Source organism: Palaemon carinicauda, chromosome 8 (assembly GCF_036898095.1).
Source record: "Palaemon carinicauda isolate YSFRI2023 chromosome 8, ASM3689809v2, whole genome shotgun sequence".
NCBI lineage: Eukaryota > Metazoa > Arthropoda > Malacostraca > Decapoda > Palaemonidae > Palaemon > Palaemon carinicauda.
In genome coordinates this window covers 1,407,494-1,421,739 of record NC_090732.1, presented here as the reverse complement: position 1 = coordinate 1,421,739, position 14,246 = coordinate 1,407,494, and the positions used below count along the sequence as shown (strand labels likewise).

The following is a 14,246-nucleotide window of genomic DNA, read 5'->3' as shown; positions in this document are numbered from 1 at the left end:
ACCTTTTACCTTTTATCTTTACCTTTACCTTTTATCTTTACCTTTACCTTTTACCTTTTATATTTACCTTTTATCTTTACCTTTTACCTTTTACCTTTACCTTTTACCTTTACCCATCCGAAGATTGACAAGACTTTGCTTTGCTTGACCTCGTTGATGTATAAACCAAATACGATGTAAGTCACACGATTTTCTCCATACCATGCAGATTGATGGTTGGTAAACACTGTTAGAGAGTCGTAAATTCAATGGGAAATTCACCGTAAAAAATTTACTGTTCTCAACCGTATTTCAGTAAAATACAGACGATCGTAATTTTACCATATTTTGTTATATTTTGCGTGTTGGTGCCCGTAATATCACTCCTTAACATCAATATATCCGTTTTTAAAACGGTAAATGTCTGGCAACATTTATTCCAGGATTTTTACTGTTTTTATGGCAATTTTTTAACATTGAATACTGAAAGGATATGTCATTGTTGTCTTGACTATAAGGTTTTAATCAGGATTCCTTCTTCCTCCAGGTTTTGTCTGAATTGGAGCAAGTCTTTGCTGATTCTCTCATCATGGATGAAGGATCCCTAAGTGACCCGGTAAGTAGCAGGACCAGAATTTAGAAAGACACGAATAAGAACTAAATTTATAGTAACGTATTTGTCCTTCTGTGTTCATGTTTCATCCAAAATGACACTTAGTGCATCGCCTTTACAACGTTCATAACGCTTCCAGAAGGTTCAAATCAGTTGAAGTTCTTTCATCAGACAGCATAAGAACTAGATTTACAGTAACGTATTTGTCCTTCTGTTTTCATGTTTCATCCAAAATGACACTTAGTGCACCGCCTTTACAACGTTCATAACGCTTCCAGAAGGTTCAAATCAGTTGAGGTTCTTTCCTCAGACAGCATCTAAAATGTTTATAACTCTTCCAGAAGTCTATATGGTCTTGGGTCGATACATCTTGACTATCGTTTCAATCTCTCTTCAACTTATGGGCATAAGCTCATCGTGTAGCCTGTAACAATTGTACTACCTGGTGATCAGTATATTTGATAACTGAATTAAGATTTTATATAATGTAAATATTCCTATTAGAAGACAATAGGGAGAATAAACTTAGAATAACAACCGGAAAATATCAAAATGATGAAATTCATAAACAAATATTGAGGTTTTCCTTCAACCATGATATATTCTATTTTCTTGTAACCATGATATTTTTTTCTATTTTCCTAAAACCCTGAAAATCTTTTAATTTTCCTGTAACCATGAAAATCCTTGTTTTTATTTTCCTGTAACCATGATTTTTTTTTCTTTTAGTCTTATAACCATAAATATCCCTTAGGTAACCATGAAAATTATTTTTTCTATAACCATGACAATACTTTTTTTCTTGTTTTTCTGTATCTATGAAAATCCTTTTTTCTTGTTTCTTATAGCCATGAAAATATTTTTTTCCGTAACCATGAAAATGTATTTTTGTTTTACTATAACCGAGAAAAAAAATTTCATGTAATCATGAAAAATTTTCTTTTCTATAACTATGAAAATTCTTTTCTTTTCAGTAGTGATAATCAAAATAGTGTTCTTGATACCTTGGATATATTGTTTGTGTCTATGGCAATTAAAAGAAATAAGATACAAATAAGAAACTGAAAATTTCTGACATTTTTTGTTAATCCAGAAAATTTCTTCAATTCCAGATGAAAAACCTTCTCCCAGAAATACAACGTCTGGTAAGTATTCTCTCTCTGGGAAATGCAAAAAGAATAATTTCTGAAGCAAAATGGTAGCTTTATTGGGCGTTTTGACGAATATTAAACAAATTAGAAGAGTTGCACTAACTGCACAGCCTCTAACAACGTTTACAACGCTCCCTGAAGACTAAAATCACTGGCTGCAACACCGCATGCACTTTCTACACTGCCTCTGTAATGTTTGCAACACTTCCATTTGATTTTTTTTTTTTTTTACAGTTTTGAGATGTATTTGAAATAGATTCATTCTAATGAAACACTGAAACTTATACAAAGATGTAAACGTTGAATTTCAAAAGTCTTCTGGTAGCTGAAAACTTTAAAACAAAAATTAAAGAAACAGAAAAGTTCATTCTTTCGTAATAATATAAAGGTATTAGATGGTATCGATTAGCTCATCATCATCATCATCATCTCCTTCAACGCCTATTGACGTAAAGGGCCTCGGTTAGAGTTCGCCAGTCGCCTTTATCTTGAGCTTTTAAATCAATACTTCTCCATTCGTAATCTCCTATTTCACGCTTCATAGTTCTCAGCCTTGTAGGCCTAGGTCTTCCAACTTTTCTTGTGCCTTGTGGAGCCCACTTGAAAGTTTGGCGAACTAATCTCTCTTGGGGAGTGCAAAGAGCATGCCCAAACCATCTCCATCTGCCCCTTTTTGCTACCAACTTTTAATTCATGATATATAATTTTTTTCCCAATGTCGGTAAAACAAAACTCCCATGTATATATCTTGAAATGTTGCATAAACAAAGGTGGAATTTCTATATTTTTTCCTAATGCAACCAAAACGTGACTAATGAATATCAAGTAAAAGAAAATATTTCAATATCATTTTTTGTTTCACAGCTCATGGTGACCGCTGGAGTGGCAGTTTGTACAGATGTAAGTATCAAGATTTCATGCTCATGAGCCTCTCTTAAGGCCCTTCCACACGAAGGGCAGATGCACTGCTAACAATTTTGTTGTATGGGTGACGATCAAGAGTGTAGATGACGTCAAAGACGAGTTACCAACAGGCAAACCATCGATGTGCCTGTTCCCGTTGTCGAGGCACTGGATGGGCGCCTGATTAATTGTCTGACACAGTTCTGACTACACTCTGCCCGGTATCTGGCCTAAATCATGGGTTCGCCTGCCTGTGCTTATCTGTCCTGGGCTGTCTGATTTGGTAACACTGTTTCAAAGCGAAAGAATTACGGCCAAATCAGAGCTCACCCTTCGTGTGGAAGGGGCTGTAAGGACCCAATACAAGCTCAAATTTTATAGAATTTGCATATGAAATATATCTCTTTGCAATGGGATCCCATCGAAATATCAATAGCTCCTTCGCTCCTGTTTCCATTTCAGCGAATAATTTCAGGGCTAAATACATACTACAATTTAGCTGCCAATGATGAATTAAAAAACGATAACTTTAATCTGTGTTTTTGTTGCTGCTGATATTTGAAATGGGCAGTTACATTTGATAATGATACCATAGCATCAAACAGATTTGGTACAATATCTTGCTTTATAGCAGATAGAAATAAATCACTACTTGGCAAGTAAATCAATTATATCTTAATGCATGTTTTACCCCGCTGTCCCATGGTCTCCCACTGTCTTGCTTTAGAGTTAGGCTATCTTGCTCTAGGGTGAACTCAGACACACCATTCTATTTTTCTCCTCGTTTCCTTTCTGCACTGGTCTTTTTTTCCTCGTTGGAGCCCTTGGACTCATCATGCTTTTCCATCTAGGATTGTAGCTTAGCTAGTAATAATAATGATAATACCATATGCTAAAGACTCTGAAATAGCTTATTCCAGCAGTGGCCCATTTGTAGTAGCTCAGGCAAATCTATATTAAAGGTTTTTTTTCAGTTTTGTCAATAACAATAGTGCAATTAAGATAATCCGAAATGACATCCTTTTTTAAACAGACATCTGTTCTTTTGAAAGCTTTGTAATTATTCGGAGAAATTTAGAAAAAAAAAATGTCTGAAATCACTATCAAAGAAATAAACATAACTAGAGGGGCACTCAGTAGAGCACAGATATCCGCTGTGGCATCTTATTTCTTGATCTTTTGCTCGACCTTGACCTTTTACCTTAGCATGCATTGATTGGTGTGGATTTTCATACACTCAAATATGAACCAAGTTTGAAGTCTCCGTGACAACGATGTCCAAAGTTATGGCTGATTACGTGAATTGGACATTTTGTTCGACCTTGACCTTTGACCGTGACCTTCCAAAAAAATTCAGCTTTTTACATAACAGTAAGTCCCTGCAAGTTTCATTGCTCTACGATTAAAATTGTAGCCAGGAAGCTGTTCACAAACATACACACACACATACACACACACACACACAAAAGGGTGAAAGCATATCCTCCTTCAAACTTCGTTGGCTGAGGTAATAACAAATGTTAATTGTCTTTCTATTACTCTCTTCATGTTTTTTTTTTTTTAAACCAGTTAATTGATGTTTTTTTTTCTCTTACGCTATCGTCAACCGTAAATGTATTAAAATGTCATTTTCTTTTTTCAGATGATACTAGCCCAGAACCTGACAGTTGGAGTGGTAAGTTTAATTCAGGTTGAAGGTTTTATTTTATATTTTTAAACTTTCTCTATAGAATTTTTGAAAGATATTCTATAAACAAAATATTCAGTGGGAATTTGTTCTTAAAAATCCCTTTAGAATGTTAATACCCCTAATAAACATGAAAAAATATTTTCTGTGAATATTATATATTTTCACAAGTATATGTAGCTGAGGTTGAGGAAGGAGAGAGAGAGAGAGAGAGAGAGAGAGAGAGAGAGAGAGAGAAGTTGTTGGCTTGTTAATTAGAGAGAGAGAGAGAGAGAGAGAGAGAGAGAGAGAGAGAGAGAGAGAGAGAGAGAGAGAGAGAAGTTGTTGGCTTGTTAGTTAGAGAGAGAAGAGAGAGAGAGAGAGAGAGAGAGAGAGAGAGAGAGAGAGAGAGAGGGGGGGGGGGATTGAGAAGTTTCTGGCTGGTTATAATTCAAGAAATGTGTTTGTATGTGAGGTTTAAGGACCTGAGATGAATGTGCTACATCATGGTGTATAAAAAAAGAAGCTAGAAAATGTCCAATGTGTGAGTTGTTTTAGCCAAAATTTAGAAGAGATTCTTGTGTACAAGTAATAAAGGCTTATAATCTTTTCTTTTAAATCTTTGTATATTTCCATAGACATTAATAATTTTCCTTTTTCTTGTGTAGGCTATGACTAATCCATCTTATCTTTATCTCTTTCACAGATACAAAACTTTTGCTGATTGTTGAGAGAGGAGACCTAAGTGATTTGATGACAGCACTCAAGAAATGAAAAAAAAAAAAATCTAAATTAATCGCCTGCCTTTGCTTATTAACTGATGTCTGTAAATTCTTTATCGAAATTTAAATCCAAAACCATATGAATTTATCAATTAATCTACATTAATTTCTTATCTAGTATATAGAAATTCCTCATAGCAGAATCCCGATGATCCAAGTACGACCAACTCTTTGGATGTTTCAATTCTAGTGCAAGGAAGTTTCATGAAGTATGGTAGAAATTAGCAGTGTATGAGATCATTCTTAATACCAATAAAGCTTACCAATTAAATATGAGAATGTAATTTAACCAAATTTATAAAAAAAAAAAATACAGCTAAATACTATGTAACGATATTCATGATGTTTTTAATTTTGATTTTGGAAGACCTTGTCAGAGATATTTATGCAAAAGTTTTGCAATAATAATCATATCCACTAAGACATGATATCAGGTGAAATAAAAATTCACCTAGAAGGAATTACTTTACCCAAAATCAACACTTTGTATGCTATTGACAATTGGTTCACAGACTAGGATACAGATGGCACCACCACTTACACAAGGATACTAATGTAAGGACAACAATAATGGATGTCTGCTACATTTTGTCATCCTTGTTTCGTCAGTGGTGAACTTATGATTTGAGGTCGATTTACAGTACGTTCATTTTGTATTGAGACTGTGTGAAGAGAAGTTACTAAGCTATGAGTGGTGAGTTTTATAGTTGTAATGTTCCGTTAATGCCATCGAAGTGTTCAAGATTTTAAATCGATATTTTGTAACCCCTCTGATATTGGAAAGGTGTTCAAGGTGTCTTCAGTTGTTAAATCATTTTTTCTTTATCATTTTGCCATCTGTTAAGTTGTTAGTTTTTAAATCAACGTTGTATCCATCTGCTAATGGTAAGATGTTAGTTTTTAAATATAATACTTGTAGCTATTTGTTATAAGTTGGATTAACTTTGAAACTTTATTATTGTAGGCCTGTAGGATTTGTTAGATTATCTAAATGTATGTTGACGATTTTGGCTCCATGTAGGATTCTTATTTTCAACATGTGATTAGAAAGTTTATTTCATTATTTCAAATCATTTCTAAGGAGTTTGTGGTGTAGTGTTCTGGTGACTTTTATTCAATGGAAATGACTGGTTATTCGATGGAAATGACTGGTGGGTAATTATGTACTAGTTTTTATTGCTTTTTTATACGGACAATGTTTTGAAATAGCGATATAGGTTGGAACTTTGTTCAGAATCAGAATCCTAAGCAACTTGGCCCACGTAAAGAACTGTGCCTGGGGTGATTGGATAACTCGGACCACTGGACAGTTATATTGATATGAATTTTAATTTTTTACTTATTTCAACTTATACACTAGAGTATGTAAAACTGTTTTTGGTAAGGAATTAATTTTGTGATCTGATAATTAAAATATAATTGCTTAAGCATTGCAATTTTTAGAACTGCATCTGTAGCTTCAGCAAATGATGCATTGATTTATAACCAGACTTTACCCACTAATTAATTATACTTTTTTCTGTAATGCCCATAAATGACAATTTGTGTGAAATTCCCATTGATTTACTAGTAATACTTATGGAAACAATTATTGGGGATACATAGTGGAAAAGTGTCTTCGGGTGCAGTACTTTAAAAAATTTACACTCCAATAATAGGTCAGGAATCTATATCTTTACCTAGATTTAATCTGGAAAAAGTGATAACAGTGGGGGAATAGTAGTCTTTTACTTTTATCACGTCCCTCTAATGTTGTTGATCTGTAATTTAGTGAAGGGCAGTCTTTGTATATGTCTAAGACCTGAGGCACAGTGACTTGGCATATTGATAGATTGAAATTTGTACGCTCTTTAATTACTTGTCAGTTCTTTTTGAGTAATTAATGGCAGGTTGCTATGTATTTGCATTCACTCTTGCTAGATTTTTTTTACTTTATCAATACCGGGTTTTAACATAAAAGAAATTTCAAATATTCCCTTTTTCCATGTTTTAGGAGCTACTTGTTAACCACTGCAAGTTCTAACATGACCAGTAGGAAGAATCTCCCAGTGGAGTCAAATCCATTTCAAAATTTAGTTGAAAGTAATGTATTTTACTTAAACTTTCTGCTCATTATACAGCTGTTGTTGCTCTAATGAAAGTAATCTCTTAACATTACCTACATTAATAACTTCAAATCTCTTCAATGTTCCCCGTGCCAGAATAGACTAGGAGAGATGTCTTATATAAAAGCGAAAAGCCACGGCGCGCCTTAAACCATTCGGGATGTTTAATTTATAAGAAATTATAAATTAATTTGACCCACGGGGACTGGGCGGCATAGCAATGTAACGGTTGCCAGAATACAAGTGAAATTGAGTTAAGAGCCATGGTTAAGTAAATATCAAAAAGGTTAGATATAGAAATTATAGTTCATTTTACTTTTGTATTTACCCAGCAGTTATTTGAACCAATTTCAAACTGATGTTTTTTTTATATATAAATTTATGTAAATTATTACTACAAACCAATGTTCCCTACTGGGATCCCTCCTTATTGTTCCCAACTATGAAACTAGTTAACTCTACAAAAATTGTCATATATATTGCCATACCTGGGTGAGGTAACTTAGGTTCATGTATCAGACAAAAGATTAAGTATGTTTTATCTATTTTGTATATTTCAATAACGTATAGGCTATTTGAAGCAACTGTAACAAAGTACACGCTACTCGCTCTGACAGATCTGTATCACAATATGAAAGTCTTGTATGGGGCATTTAGTAATTTGAGTGGTGGCTCTTGAATTTACACAATACAGTCTAGATGTCGTTTATGTGAAATGAATTAATGTAAAAAGAACACAAATGCTGTGTCATGCAGACTACCCCGTTTTTTTTTAGACAGTGAAATGGTAACCCAAATTAAATACCATTAAGTGACCCTTTACATTTCAAATAAATTTTTTACTTGATATAAACCAAATATTTAAAGGGATTACTATTTCAGACTATCCGCTAGAGAAAAATATTTACCTCCAGTTGTGCGCAATACACCCACCTGGCTGGTCCAGACAATTACGGAATTTACAATTAGCCTAGGGACTATTGCATACTAGAGCCCATAGTTATAGTTCACAGCAGTTATCAAAAACTGCCATCTTCAGGTCCATCGAGCCTCCACACTAGGCAGCTGAACCTAAACTGGAATTCTTAAATTGACCCAGTTTGATTGGGGGAAGAAAAGTAACTAAGAAATGGATACTCTGCACAGTGGAAGGTAATTACATCCAGGAAATGTGATAATGCTCACATGTACTTTAGCCAAAAATTATAAATATAATTCTAAAGTCTTCCTTTGATTAAATTTAGTTAGCACAAATGGTGGTTCTATTATGAGCAGGTTACCAACTGGTTAGGGAGTAGTGAGAACCCTGAAACCCCCACCCCCCCCCCCCACCCCCATAGTCTGGGAAATCTATTTTTGTGCGTACAATGTTTGTGTACGCAAGTTTACAGTTCCTCGAAAAGTAACATTCACTTTGCTGAAAGTGAATGGTAATTTGTGATTTAGTAGAAGTTTGTCAAGGAAAGAAATTAAATTGCCACTAGTTTATAGCTAAACCTGCTGTTTGTCAAGCCCTCTGTGCTTGTAGGGAGCCATAATCGTTCATAATGTTTTTAGTGTAGGCTGAGGTATCCAGTGCACTGACATTACCAGAAGGAAAATATTTGAATTTGATCGGAGTTACACGCATCACCTAATACAAGGACAAGTCTATTATTGCTTAGTCTCCTTGGCGGTTGGTGCTGCTACTGTTGTGCCTATACATAGCCCTTAAATTGGTCCCTGGGAGTACACTGCAGGTGTAAGGTGTGTTTTGGACTAAATCTGTTTTATTTATTTTGATGGTGCATTGGGAACCCTATGTGATTGTAACTTCCCTTTGGGCTTTTTGACTTTATTTATAGCTAAGGCTACCTCACATCCTGTGCATCTTATCCGTAGTAGTAAAGGCTGTGGTGTTTTTTCCTGGTCTTGGGCAAATCGCTGCTGGTGCAAACCACCCCCGACCTGGTAGGAGAGGTGCATAGTTGGAGACTGGGCCCTTAAGCTGGAAAACGCAAATTTTTCCCCCCATCCCTGTTGTTACCTAGATTAATTACTAATTGCCTGCAGCTTCCACCCTTTCCTGTGTTGGCCTGACCATTATGCAAGGTGGTCCTTAGCCTGTTAATCCTCCCTAAGTTAGTTGTTTAGCTTCCTCCTCAACAATCCCCAGTCCTGGACCAAAAGATCAAGAGTGGGGCAGGCTCTTCACTCCACTCCCTAACCAGTTGGATAGTAATTAGTAATCACACTTGAGACAGATTTTAGCATTCTGAAACCTTCCTTAAATTAACTAAGGCCTCTGATTTGTATGATTGGTAAGAAAATTTTATTCAACCAATTTATTTTGCAGTTTGAATGGTGACTTGAGAACCTGGTGTTGCAGCGTCAGCAAGAACACTGAACACTGTTAAATGTTGTAAGTCTCGTCGAGGGGCAAGATTTTGTTCAAGAGCCCCTGCTTGGAGTGAAATTCTGGATCTATAACTATCCTGCAACCGTGCAGCAGAAGGCACTTATTTGAGACTGGACACAAGCCACACTGCCTGCCTGAAGTCAACGATGAGAAAAATGTCCAGTGGAAAAAAGTTAATGACAGTAGAGCCTAAAATATTTACTGGAACAATTTGAAATTGTAATCCCTGCAGTTAAAGTATCAAAGACCACTCATTGTACCCCACAGCTGGTGTAAAAACAATACTATATTTTAATGCATCTCTATTATAGAGCACTTATTATAAAATTCATTACCAGTTATTTTAGTCTTTATATTTAGTTATTAGAGTTTTAACTAAATTAGCATTTTACTCAAATAGAGAGCAAAGTAGCATAACCCTGATTGAAAAGATAATCAGGTTCGCAACCTTCAATAAAAATTCCTCAATTTTTTGTTTTTCTCCCGAAGCCCAAGGTGTTGAATTAAATAGTATACAAATGTGTATAGTATTGTAGACTTCCAAATTAGAACTTAATTCATTTGTGTAATCAGACTAAATAATCTTGGTTATTGCTAATAAAATCTACTTACTCAAAAAGTCTGTAATTAAAAAAATAGTGTTAAATGTAATGCCTTATTTTGTGTTTATGAATAGTCTTTAAGGTTTTGACTTTAAAAGCTAGCTTGTTGCAGTTATTATAAAATAGAGGGGCTCATAGTTCGCTACAAAACTAATGCTTTTTTTCCCCCTTTTAGATTAGTCACAATCTACAGCAAAGCAGGAATTAAGCTGCTCCCTGGTCAGTCGTGCTGTCCATGGGACTCTACTTACAGTGAAGCAGAAATAAGATCCTTTGCCACTCCCTGGTTAGTCACGCCATCCATTGGACACAACCAATAGAGAAGCGGAAGAAAAAGCTTCGGGTCCGTGGGTAGTCACGCTGTTCATAGGACACAACCTACAGTGAAGCGGAAACAAAGCTCCTTTGCCGCTCCTGGTTAGTTACGTTGGCAAGTGATACAACCTACAGTAAAGCAGAAACAAAGCTCTTAGCGCTCCCGGGTTTTAGACACACTATCCAGGGGACACAAACAACAGTGAAGCAGAAATCAAGCTCCCTGGTTAAGTTTCACAAGCCACGCAACACCACCTATAGTGAAGCAAAAACTCCAGACATACTGTTCCATGGTTTAATGTCAATACTTTCATCCTTGCCTTCAAATTAAAGTTCAATCTTCCACGTCTACTCTCCAATTGCTCTGCACATTCCAAGCAACCCTAATATAAAATAAATTACTTTGAATATAAATAGCATAACTCTCTGTTCAAGACTTGGTCTGTAGGCTACATACTGTACATATTCTATACTGTATACAATTTGCTAATAGAAGTATATCCTTGAAACTGGTTCTATACTAATGTATTTTACCACAAATTTCGAATCTCATATTTTCTGCCTAACGGTAATCTTAATTCTAACAAGCCTGTACTTCTGCACATATTAAATTTTCAAATTAATAAGTGTGGGAGATTTTATTAGAAGTATCACAAGAGTACTTAATCTGCACTATTTTCTTGTAAATATTTTCTTTCCTTGAATGGTCTCATTGGTGCATTAGTCCCATAGTAATTCAAGGTGTAATATTCTATAATGTATAAGATTGTTATAGCAAGAATTCATAGAGGTCATGGAAGCTAGATGAAGGAATGGTAAAAAAAAAAAAGATCTTACAAAGTGTGCTATTACTAAAGCATAAGTTTCCAGCTAAACTGAACAAATTAATTTCCTAAAGTTTATAATCTATTTTCTAGCTTGGCTCAAGAATATTCAGACAAGTCTTAGAACTAAATTTGCCTATATGATTGCTTGTATAAAAGATTCATGAGTAATTAATTTTACCTGTGGATTAGAAATCTGTATTTTACTTGTGTATTCTGATCATGTGATTAAACATCAAAAAGGAAACATTGATATACTGCTGAAACACAACTGTTGGACTTACTAGAGTAAATGGTCCTTGGACTTCAGATTGAGTCTTAAGGTATTCATTCAGAAAGTTTTTTAATGTTTAAAGTTTATTGTTAAAAAATCTGAGTTAAGTTAGCCTGTATACTTTGGTTTCAGTATTGTGAACTGGGTACCTTTCTTTTATAATTTTACGTTGCCTGATTAAATGAATGTTTCTGTAGTGGTCTTTTATAATTTTACGTTGCCTGATTAAATGAATGTTTCTGTAGTGGTACACATCTTGATAATCCTGTTATATTGGAAAGCACTAAGCTCAAAAACTTTAAAATTAGCATTAATGTTAGATAAAAGTTAAGGTTCTATTACTAGATAAGCAACCACCCTAGTGGGAAAAGCAGGATGCTATAACCCCAAGGGCTCAGAGGCACATTAGCCTGGTGAGGATAAAGAATTAGGGAAATAAGTAAACATGAAGTAATGAAAAATTGAAATAACATATTAAAAATAGGAATATTAAGATGGGTGTCAAATAAAGAACTGTCAGCCTGATAGACAAAAAATTTGCAGATTTGAAAAAAAATCTGTTGAGGCTGACCCTAACTCAGCATTGTGAAGTTTGGAATGTTTGTTAAATTACTCGGGCTAACAAAAGTTTTCTTCTGGGTATATAGACTTGTTGGCGAACACTGTTTCCTTCTATTGCCTTTCCATACGAGAGGCAAATGCAGGGAGGGCACTTGAATTGCCATTAATTCTCATAAGTTTGACAGTTTGCATATAAAGTACACTAAAACATGCAGTAGGCACAAGCGGGTGCATTCAGGGCTGTGCCAGCCAGCGTGGTCCCTATAGTCAGGCACCCATCCACTGCCTTGACAACGGGCGGGGCCCGTTTCACAGTCACTAAAGTTTGCCCGTGGTTTCCTCATTTCTGTAGGGGTACGTTCACACGGTCCATCGATGCCCGTCGAACACAAATTATTACTAGTTAATATTGTGAGGAGAATCCTTTACGACCGTATGACGTCATTAACGTGCAGCCAGGGGATGTTTGGTAAGCCTGTGTTTGTAGCTTGTTCTAAGGACAAGCCAGAGGAATTAATGGACGGAGTTCTACTTATTATTTTTTCTTTTTTTCTACACCTGATGAACTTTAAGCATTTAGATAGGTATTCCTTTCCCTGCAAACATGGCTAATTCTGTAACAGGAAAGTTGGCATTGATATACTGTTGCTGATTGAGCGCTACCAGCAGAGCATGCAGAGGCAGTTACTAGATTAACATCAAACTCGAAGTGGACTGTCTGTTGCTGATCTAGAGGTAGAAAAGTAAACAGAGTCGATATAGAAGAGCTAGTAGATTGTATAATTAAAATACGTAGGGAGGGCTAGTGTGTGGGAGTGTTGTGTGGAGCTCAGTCATACACGCCCTGAGTCTTGTTTTAGCCTTTTTTCTCTCTTGGAATATCATTGAAAAGATATTAGTCTTATGGAGAAACCTAAGTGATAAGATACAGTACACTATGTCTGCTCCTACCTATGTCTGCCTCGTATGTAATAACACAGAGGGAGAACGAAAAAAAATAATAGCATGTGAATGTAATACTCTGCCATAAGAAATGTGTGCATATAGTGATGGCCATCACTGATAATGAACAGAATAACCTAGATTGGTTATGCCAACACTGCGTACCTGAAGCCAGACGAAACAATTTAGTAATATCAAAATTAAAGAAAGGTGTGAACATGAGAGATCTGGCCCTGAATGAACAAGAAAATAGATGCCTTGGAAAACCATCTTGCGGACCTTGTCGCACACGCAGCAAATTCCACACAGACCTCACTGAGAAAGTTGACATTCTTTCCATGAATATGGAATCGAAGTAACTCTTCAAACATTGATAAACCCAAAACCGGAGAAACTGACATTTGCTGACAAAGTTGAGGAGAATAAATTGTTGATAATTAAATCTACTAATACAACAACTAAAATTACTGAAAGAAAACGTGAGGTTGAACAAGCACTTAGACATTCCTATACTTAACACGAGGTCGACTACAAATTAAAATGTTGTAAACTTTGCAAACAATATGATCAGAGAAGAGGTGGCAAACAAAATTTAGACATTAGTGGCTGACACTGAAACAAGATAAATTGATAAACTAAAACCAAAATTTATCATATGCAATGTATACAATGATGATGATTTTGTAGTAAATGCTCTGCCTGGACCAAATCCAAAATATAAAAGAGAAGATAAGTGTAGGCCAGAAGAAAAATGCCTTGGGGGGGGGGACCACCCACCATGTGCTGAAATGTGATAAGGTCGGAGGGCTATTCATGATAATGGGGGCAGAGTTTCGTTACGATTGGGTATCTATGAAATACGTGATAGGTACCACGTGATCACCTGCTACCACTGTCAGAGGTATGGACATTTGAAAAAGATTGCAAGTCTAAGAATGGTGATAAAGTCTTCGGGAAATGTTCAGGGAGACTCTCCACCAGGGAGTGTAATTCGCAAGTGTCAAAGTGTATATAATGCACAAGTTAAACAAACCAAGTGATCACACAGTAAATTCTAGAGACTGCAAAGCTTATGACTTGGAATTGAAAAGACTCGCGAAAAATATTGATCATGGTTACTAGGGATGTCAT

At 35.6% G+C, this 14,246-nt stretch overlaps 1 protein-coding gene and 1 long non-coding RNA gene across 2 annotated transcripts in view; both read left to right on the top strand.

Moving 5' to 3' along the window:
• Positions 1-2,643, top strand: part of LOC137644805 (protein Star-like) — a 55,936-nt gene extending 53,293 nt beyond the window's left edge. Inside the window, exons 9-11 of the mRNA XM_068377699.1 lie at positions 527-595; positions 1,705-1,737; positions 2,608-2,643. The gene's annotated coding sequence lies outside the window, so the exon portion shown is untranslated. The remainder of the gene's footprint in view (positions 1-526; positions 596-1,704; positions 1,738-2,607) is intronic.
• A 3,101-nt stretch (positions 2,644-5,744) lies between these two features.
• LOC137644804 (uncharacterized) lies at positions 5,745-11,856 on the top strand. Its single transcript, XR_011045188.1, has 4 exons — positions 5,745-5,788; positions 8,239-8,351; positions 9,535-9,769; positions 10,375-11,856. It is a non-coding gene; the product is annotated as an uncharacterized lncRNA (long non-coding RNA).
• Positions 11,857-14,246: the final 2,390 nt, after the last annotated feature.